The following is an 8,345-nucleotide window of genomic DNA, read 5'->3' as shown; positions in this document are numbered from 1 at the left end:
AGTCGGTGATGCCATCCAACCATCTCATCCTCTGCCGTCCCCTTCTCCTCCTGCTCCCAATCCCTCCCAGCATCAGTCTTTTCAAATGAGTCAGCTCTTCACATCAGGTGGCCGAAGTATTGGAATTTCAGCTTCAACATCAGTCCTTCCAATGAACACCCAAGACTGATCTCCTTTAGGATGGACTGGTTGGATCTCCTTGCAGTCCAAGGGCCTCTCAAGAGTCTTCTCCAACACCACAGTTCAAAAGCATCAATTCTTCTGTGCTCAGCTTTCTTCATAGTCCAACTCTCACATCCATACATGACCACTGGAAAAACCATAGCCCTGACTAGACAGACCTTTGTTGACAAAGTAATGTCTCTGCTTTTTAATATGCTATCTAGGTTGGTCATAACTTTCCTTCCAAGGAGTAAGCGTCTTTTAATTTCATGGCTGCAATCACCATCTGCAGTGATTTTGGAGCCCCAGAAAAATAAAGTCAGCCACTGTTTCCACTGTTTCCCCATCTATTTGCCATGAAGTGATGGGACTGGATGCCATGATCTTAGTTTTCTGAATGTTGAGCTTTAAGCCAACTTTTTCACTCTCCTCTTTCACTTTCATCAGGAGGCTCTTTAGTTCTTCATTTTCTGCCATAAGGGTGGTGTCATCTGTATATCTGAGGTTATTGATATTTCTCCTGGCAATCTTGATTCCAGCTTGTGCTTCATCCAGCCCAGTGTTTCTCATGATGTACTCTGCATAGAAGTTAAATAAGCAGGGTGACAATATACAGCCTTGACGTACTCCTTTTCCTATTTGGAACCAGTGCATGCTGCAGAGTCACTAAGCCCGTGCACCACAGCTATAGAACCTGTGACCAGAGCCCACAAGCCACAACTCCTGAACCCTCTTGCACAACTACTGAAGCCCACACACCTGGAACCCGTGCTCCCCAACAAGAGATGCCACCACAATGAGAAGCCCGCAACCGCAACCAGAGAGTAGCCCCACCTCACTGCAGCTAGAGAAAAGACCACACAGCAATGCAGACCCAGCACAGCCAAAGATAAATAAATAAAATCAGTTTTGAAAAAGAAAAAGAATTCAATAGATTGAGGCTATAATCTGAAGTAAGAGGTAGAAAATACACCGGATGAAGAATTCTTCGTGTGGCGAGAGGGTACCTGCTGTCGTGGGACACAAACTGAGACTCTAAATTTAGGAGAAAAATCTATGTGTTTTATTGCTGAGTTATCTCCAGTTTTTGTATTTTCCTTGTAGGTATTTTTGCTACATGAGTCACACTCATGAGCCTTCCTTGTCTGTGTTATGACTACAGAGTTCTCAGTGTTCTCACGTGTGTCATCCGTGCAGGACCTGATAGGATTTTATGAGTGCTTTTGAGTTTTTCTCATGCATTGAGAAATTAATTTTAACTGAAGAAATTGATGCCACTTAGGAGATTTGAATGCAACTTTCTGATCCCTTAATTGAGATAAAAGGGGAAGAGCATCAAGTTCTAGAGATTTCATTCAGGCAGTTATAACTGACCAAGATGTGCAAAAACATCCTTTTAAAAAATATATATGTATATATTTATTTATTTATTTTTGGCTGTGCTGGGTCTTCATTGCTGCACAGGCTTTTCTGTGGTTGCAGTGAGCAGGGGCTACTCTCTAGTTGCGAAGAGGGGAGCTACTCTTCCTTGAAGTGTGTGGGATTCTCACTGCGGTGGCTTCTCCTTTTGCGGAGCACAGGCTCTAGGGCACACAGCGTTCAGAAGTTGCAGCTCCTGGGCTCAGTAGTTGTGGCTCCTGGGCCCTAGAGCACAGAATCAATAGTTATGGTGCAGGGGTTTAGTTGCTCCAAGGCACGTGGGATTTTCTTGGATCAGGGATCGAACCTGTGCCTCCTGCATTGGCACAAGGATTTTTTTACCCACTGAGCCACCAAGGAAGCCCCAGATGCTGTGTGTGATGCTGTTTTTCTTAGTGAGGAACACACCACCCATTGAGAGCACACATGAGAGCTCTCTGGAAATGCATGGAGGAAACTGCAAGGAAGCTCTCTTTGATCCTTCCAAAGTCTTAGGCTGCTAGTGCGGGGGAGGGGGGGGATGTGTTCTGATGAACAAGTGACAGATATGAGAATGTGGCAAACACAGTAGGTTTCTGAGAATCCAGAAAATGCAATGCTGTCCTCCTGAGAGGCGAGTTTCTGGGCAGCACAGAACACCAACACCACTAGACAGAGGTTATTACACTTTCCCAGACTTAGATCTGGGAGAAATGGAAACAGTGACAGACTTTCTTTTCTTGGGCTCCAAAATCACTGCAGATGGTTACTGCAGCCATGAAATTAAAAGATGTTTGCTTCTTGGAAGAAAAGCTATGACAGTTCAGTTCAGTTGGTCAGTTGTGTCTGACTCTTTGCAACCCCATGGACTGCAGCACATAGGACTCTCTGTCCATCACAAACTTCCGGAGCTTGCTCAAACTCATGTCCATCAAGTCGATGATGCCATCCACCATCTCATCCTCTGTTGTCCCCTTCTCTTCCCACCTTCAATCTTTCCCAGCATCAGGCTCTTTTCCAATGAGTCAGTTCCTCATATCAGGTAGCCAAAGTACTGGAGTTTCAGCGTCAGCATCCGTCCTTCCAATGAATATTCAGAACTGCTTTCCTTCAGAATGGACTGGTTGGATCTCCTTGCAGTCCAAGGGACTCTCAAGAGTCTTCTCCAACACCACAGTTCAAAAGCATCAATTCTTCAGCGCTCAACTTCAGGGTCCAACTCTAATATCTGTACATGACTACTGGAAAAACCATAGCTTTGACTAGACAGATGTTTGTTGGCAAAGTAATGTCTCTGCTTTTTAATATGCTGTTTAGATTGGTCATAGCTTTTCTTCCAAGGAGCAAGTGTCTTTTAATTTCATGGCTGCAGTCACAGTCTGCAGTGATTTTGGAGCCCAAGAAAATAAAGTCTGTCACTGTTTCCATTGCTTCCCCATCTATTTGCCATGAAGCGATGGAACTGGATGCCACAATCTTAGTCTTTTGAATGTTGAGTTTTAAGCCAGCTTTTTCACCTTCCTCTTTCATTTTCATCAAGAGTCTTCAGTTTCTCTTCACTTTCTGCCATAAGGGTGGTCATCTACGTATCTGAGGTTATTGTTATTTTTCCCGGCAATCATGAATCCAGCTTGTGCTTCATCCAGCCCTGAATTTTGCATGATGTATTCTGCATATAAGTTAGATAAACAGGGTGACAATATACAGCCTTGATATCCTCCTTTCCCAATTTGGAACCAGTCTGTTTTTCCATGTCCAGTTCTAACTGTTGCTTCTTGACCTGCATATAGATATCTCAGGAAGCAGGTAAGATGGCCTGGTATTCCCATCTTCTTAAGAATCTTCCACAGTTTGTTGTGATCCACACAATCAAAACAAACATAGTGTATTAAAAAGTGGAGGCATCACTTTGCTGACAAAGGTCTGTATAGTCAAAGCTATGGTTTTTCCAGTAGTCATATACGGATGTGAGAGTTAGATGATAAAGAAGGCTGAGCGCCAAGGAATTGATGCTTTCAAACTGTGGTGCTAGAGAAGACTCTTGAGAGTCTCTTGGACTGCAAGGAGATCAATCGGTCCTAAAGGAAATCAACCCTGAATATTCATTGGAAGAACTGATGTTGAAGCTGAAGCTCCAATACTTTGGCTACTTGATGCAAAGTGCCGACTCATTGGAAAAGACCCTGATGCTGGGAAAGATTGAAGTCAGGAGGAGAAGAGGAGGACAGAGGATGAGATGGTTGGATGGCATCACTGATTCAATGGGCATGAGTTTGAACAAACTCTGAGAGATAGTGAAAGACAAGGAAGGCTGGTGTGCTGCAGTCCATGGGGTTGCAAAGAGTTGGACATGACTGAGAGACTAAACAAGAAAGCACCTGTTAAAACTTACTATTGGGGGTACTTTTAGGGGGAGAAATTTATAAATTTCCATCTTTCTGTGGACATTTTTCTATTTAGGCTTTCCGTAACTACCTGGGAATGAGTCCATATTGGTAAAACATATTTTAGTGGAAAACATCTTTATCACCACCTAGACTTCCAAATTAGCTGACACTGAGTTGGACAAATATATACAATAATTTTTAATATAAAAATTGCTATCATCATGGTCTTCCTTTTAATTATAGGGCTTAGAAATCCTCAGGCAGTTTGGTTCTATTTCTCTGATCATACTTAAGCGATGCTGAAGCTCAGGGGTCAGGAAAGAACTCACTGTTGGGTAGAAAAATTTCTCAGAGGAACAGAGAAGTCAGCACAATACAAGAGTTTCATTGCCAGGCTCTCAGCTGTCAACTCAGCATTTCCTGCTCATTCCATATGAGAATCTATCTGCCTCCCCAGATCGTATAAAAGAAAAAGCCTCTCAGAGCACTGCAGTGGTCTCTTTGGGAATGACAAGTTGATTGTAGTTTTTTGGGGAGAGGGTAATTAACAGTTTTTAGAAAGTTAATTAAAAATTTTACACAAGTATCCCCTTGTTCCATGAGCCTACCTTCTCATTGCAGCTAAAAGTGAAAAGATAATCGCAATTCTGAGAGAAGAGGAGGTCATGGAATCACAAATCCATATCTAGGGGTGTGACAGCCTCCATCTAACACAGGTGCTGATTTTTAAACAGCACACCTCCTCCCACAGTGTCCTGGCAACAGAAAGGAGTCAGATACCCATTCTCTATTTCAATCTGAGAAGAAGAGTCTGCAGACAAGGAGTATCAGGAACTGAGATAAGTGGTTATTTCAGATAAAAAAGAAATTCTTCAGGGTTCAAATCTAGTCCAGTGCCAAAGCCACACAGAAAGGATTCTGACTCTTGAGCTGGACCAGTAAAGAGAGGCCAGGACTAGAGATCCAACAGCAATCCACGACTGCTCTGAATTTATAGTGTATAATTTAGTGTAATCCACAATGACCTTGATTCCTGGCATTGAGTGTGAGTGACAATGCAGCTTGACTTTTAATTATCTTAAGAACCTTAGGGTTTTTTTCTTTTGTTTATTTTTGGATGCACTGAGTCTCCACTGGTGCATGGGCTTTCTCTAGTCGGGGTGAGCAGGGCCACTCCTTGTGGTGCCCAGGCTTCTCACTGCAGTGGCTCCTCCTGCTGCAGAGCACAGATTCTAGGCGCTCAGTCTTCAGTATTGAAGCATGTGGGCTCAGGAGTTGCAGTGTGCCGCTCTAGAGAGCAGGCTCAAAACTGCTGGCGCACAGGCTTAGTTGCTCGAGGACATGTGGAATCTTCCTCGGCGGACCAAGGATTGAACCTGTGTCCCCTGCACTGGGAGGTGGATTCTTATCCACTGTGCCACCAGGGGAGTCCGTAAGAACTGTAGTTTTGAACTCAGTCTGAAGTTCAGCCTCGTTTACTGAAATCAGACATTAAATTTTTGGGGTTATTGCAGGTGTGCGTGACTATGACCTTCTGCATCTAGTAATGAGTAAGAGGAATCTACAGGTCACTTAGTCCTGTGCAGAAACGGTGAACCCAAATGACAGTTCCTGGTATAAAACTGTTTGCTTTATCTCTGAGTATATGAAGTGCTTAATGGAGACAGTAATTGTTATCTCCTGAAAATGTCTTAGGTCTGTTAAATTGATGAGACTGTTTTCCCTATTGAAGAAAAAGAATCAGCACATAAGAAAAGTGTACATTTATAGTAATGAGTTTCAGATAGCCCCAGTCAGGCTCAAATACACCATGATACTTTCACTCATCTAAAAATATTCTACTATCAATTGTTGCTGTTGTTTAGTTGTAAGTTGTGTCTGACTCTTTGTGACCCCATGGACTATAGCCCACCAGCTTCCTCTGTCATTGGGATTTCCCAGGCAAGAGTACTGGAGTGGGTTGCCGTTTCTTTCTCCAGGGGATCTTCCTGACCTAGGGATTGAACCCATATCTCCTGCATTGGCAGGCAGTTTCTTTACCACTGAGCCACCAGGGAAGCCCGAAATATAATGACACATTACCAAAAGAGCTCAATATCTATTTAAACTTGGGAGAACAGAGCTACCTGGATTTGTCAGATATCACAGTGATTAAATGTGCTAGATTTGTTACGAGCCAAGTCAGGTTTCAGTCCTTTCTTACCCATGCTGGTTTAGTTGCTAAGTCATGCCAGGCTTCCCTGTCCTTTACCATCTCCCTGAGTTTGCTCAGACTCATGTTCATTGAGTCAGTGATGCCATCCAACCATCTCATCCTCTGTCACCTCCTTCTCCTCCTGCCCTCAATCTTTCCCAACATCAGGTTCTTTTCCAGTTAGTTAGCTCATCACCTCAGGTGGCCAAAGTATTGGAGCTTCAGCTTCAGCATCAGTCCTTCCAATGAATATTCAGGGTTGATTTCCTTTAGGATTGACTGATTTGATCTCCTTGCTGCCCAAGGGACTCTTATGAGTCTTCTCCAGCACCACAGTTTGAAGACATCGATTCTTTGACACTCAGCCTTTTTTATGGTCCAACTCTCACATCCATACATGATTACTGGAAAAACCATAGCTTTGACTATACAGACTTTTGTCAGTGCTATCTAGACCTTCATAGCAGTGATTCACTCATTTATAAGAGCTCTTTTTTCCAGATTTTTTCTGCTTTTATTTTATTCATTTTAAGTTAATTTTTTATTCAAGTTTGTCAGGGCAGTCTGAGCGTGGGTTGGAAAAGAATTTCCAGACACAGAGTATTTCAGAAGGGAGCACACTTATTAAGAGCAGGGAGCAGAGATAATGAAGGTGCTAACAAATGCAGGGGGCTGGAGAGAGCCTGTGCTTTTCGTGGATTAGTAGCTGATTTTTATAGTCTCAAGACCAAGACGATTCCTGCTGGAAGGCTAGCATTAGGTTATTGGATAGGGCACTATAGGGTGACTACCAGGATGGGCATTTTTGCCTAATTTGGGGAAAGGAAGTCTGCTGGTGATGATGGCAAGAGGTGGGGCCAGAGCTTTTGGCAGTGGTTACAAAGGGGTTTTTCCAATGGTGATCTGACATCACCATCAGTCCCAGGAACTCCAGGTGGGGACAGCTTAAAATGAAAGCTCCCAAGTACATTGGATCCACTATTTTCCTCTGCTGGGTTGGGCGCATGCTGATAAATATTCGATTTACTAGGTATGTGAAAGATCAATGGAGTAACAGAAACATCACAAAGAAGAAAGATTTAGGATTGTGTTATGGTTTGATTCATAATAGAATCAAAGTCTTACTGAATGTAGGATGGTTTTTACTTCCTGCTGTTTCATGTCTGGTGTTCATGATCTGGTCCAGTGTCTCCATGGTTTTCATCTTGGACAGCCACAAGCAAAGTGTGCAATACATTCATAGAATCGGCATCTCTTCAAGATTCTCCCTCAAACCTAGAGCCACCCAGAGCATCCTTGTCCTGGTGAGCACCTTTGTGTCTTTGTACAGTGTCTCCTCCATCTTTCACATTTGTTTGGCTCTTTTTAACAATCCCAGCTGGTGGCTGGTGACTCTGCCCCAACTATAAGCCCCTACATTCTCATGAGTCATGGTTGCAGAGTACCCAGGCTCTCCTTTCCTTGGATAAAGATGAAATAATCACCTAATCTTACGTTGTTAGGTCACTAAGTTGTGTCTGACTCTTCGTAATCCCATGGACTGCAGCACACCAGGCTCCCCTGTCCTTTACTATCCCCAGGAGTTTGCTCAAATTCATGTCTATTGAATTGGTGATGATATATAACCATGTCATCCTCTGCCACCCCTTTCTCCTTTTGTATTCAGTCAATTTACATGGCCAAAGTATTGGAGCTTCAGCATCAGTCCTTCCAAAGAATATTCAGGGTTGATTTCCTTTAGGATTGACTGGTTTGAAATCCTTGTAGTCCAAGGGACTGTTAAGAGTCCTCTCTAGCACCACAAGTTGAAATCAGTTCTTCAGCGCTCAGCCTTCTTTATGGTCCAACTCTCACATCCATACCTGACTACTGGAAAAGCCATAGCTTTGACTAGATGGACCTTTGTTGGCAAAGTAATGTCTCCGGTTTTTAATATGCTGTCTAGGTTGGCCATAGCTTTTCTTCGACAGAGCAAGTGTCTTTTAATTTTGTGGCTGCAGTTGCCATCCACAGTGGTTTTGGAGCCCAGGAAAGTAAAGTCTGTCTCTTGTTAGGGTTCACAAGTGTATACTAGTGTATAGTTTAAAAATGGCCCGTTGTGGTGACCTGACAAACAGGGGATGAAGTCACAGTGACCAAATTGCCCTGGTGGCATCCTGTTTTTTCCTTAAGGTGATATCCTGTTTCCCCCTGCTGGTGCCAGT

Source organism: Bos indicus x Bos taurus, unplaced genomic scaffold, assembly GCF_003369695.1.
Source record: "Bos indicus x Bos taurus breed Angus x Brahman F1 hybrid unplaced genomic scaffold, Bos_hybrid_MaternalHap_v2.0 SuperScaffold_100350, whole genome shotgun sequence".
Classification (NCBI taxonomy): domain Eukaryota; kingdom Metazoa; phylum Chordata; class Mammalia; order Artiodactyla; family Bovidae; genus Bos; species Bos indicus x Bos taurus.
The sequence above is the reverse complement of the archived record's forward strand: the minus strand, read 5'-3'. Positions refer to the sequence as shown.